Genomic DNA, 1,410 nt, shown 5'->3' on the forward strand with positions numbered 1-1,410 from the left:
GGAATAGAACAACCAATAAAACATAATGATCTATGAAAAGAACGTGCATTTCTAGCAAGCGCATCGGCAATCTCATTCTGCGTCCTCGGAATATAGGTAATCTTGAAGTCTGAAAAACACAACCGAAGAGTTTGAATGTTTTCCAGCTCAGTTGAGAAGTTGGGCCAATCTTGTGGCTGTTCCATCATTGCTATCAGATCCTTGCAGTCCGTCCCAAACTCTTGACAAGTCGAGTGTTGTATCATGCTCTCCATTGCCCACTTTAAAGCTTCCAGTTCCGAGTGTAACGATGTCTCCCTCCTCCGTAAGTTCCTTGACCCCATGAGTTGTATCTTCCCCCATTGCATCCTTCCAGACCCATCCTATTCCACTAAATTGAGCTGTGGAAGTCCATGAACCATCCACCGTGCAGATATTACCCAAGCTTAAGACTTATGGTTCTTCAATAGTCTGTACATTTGGCATAACCGGCACCGAGTCTCTTGCATTGTACCAATCTTGGCACTCACTCTCTGCATACCTGACTAGCTCCAATGGATCTCTGTTTATGCCTCTAAACAACTTATCATTCCTAGCTTTCCAGATAAACCAAATTATCCAAGGATAAGGGTCTCTGTCCTCTTCTGGTTCCAGAATATCATTCTTCCTCCAAAAAAGGAAGTCCATGTTAGCGTAAATACTCGATACAGGAAAGATTCCAGAGCTCGATGGTGTTTGTGATAACTCCCATGCTTGTAAGGCCGGTGGACACTCAAAGATAGCATGAGTAACGGTCTCTTCTGGCGCTCCACATCTTGGGCAGTAATTGTCACATCTCATGTTGCGTCGTACCAGATTTCTTGTTACGGCTATCTGTCCAGATATGGCTAGCTGTCCAGATATTAGTTGCCATATAAGATGGCAGATCTTTTGTGGTGCGTTCACCTTCCAAGCGAAGGCTTGAAGTTTTATGATGCTCGGCTGTAGAACTTCTAACTCCTCTTCATCTTTCATCAAGTTTGTCGCAACCCAATATCCCGATTTGACAGTATATTGTCCAGTCTTTGTGTAACTCCAGCAAAATGTATCACGTCGATGAGTAGGACTAATGGCCAAACTCTGAATCATCGGGATGTCTTCTTGAGCTACATATTGCTCCAGTAATCGAGTGTCCCACTCTTTGGTGACAGAATTAATAAGGCTGCTTACAAGCATCTTAGGATTCACTGCTGGAGCTCGGGCACTCGCCGGCCTAGCTGGCATCGTAGGGATCCAAGGATCTTCCCACACATTAATTTCGTACCCTGAGTGCACCTTACTTCTAATTCCCAGAAGCAATAACTTCCTCGCGGCAGATATACTTGTCCATACATAAGATGGAGTATCTACAGTGCCCATTCGCAACGGCGAACTGAGACGGTAATATCTTCC

The 1,410-nt window shown here is 44.6% G+C and overlaps 1 pseudogene; it reads right to left on the reverse strand.

The window, feature by feature from the left end:
• Positions 1-1,410, reverse strand: part of LOC106319978 — a 20,433-nt pseudogene that overhangs the window by 1,549 nt on the left and 17,474 nt on the right.

Source organism: Brassica oleracea, unplaced genomic scaffold (genome assembly GCF_000695525.1).
Source record: "Brassica oleracea var. oleracea cultivar TO1000 unplaced genomic scaffold, BOL UnpScaffold00746, whole genome shotgun sequence".
Classification (NCBI taxonomy): Eukaryota; Viridiplantae; Streptophyta; class Magnoliopsida; order Brassicales; family Brassicaceae; genus Brassica; species Brassica oleracea.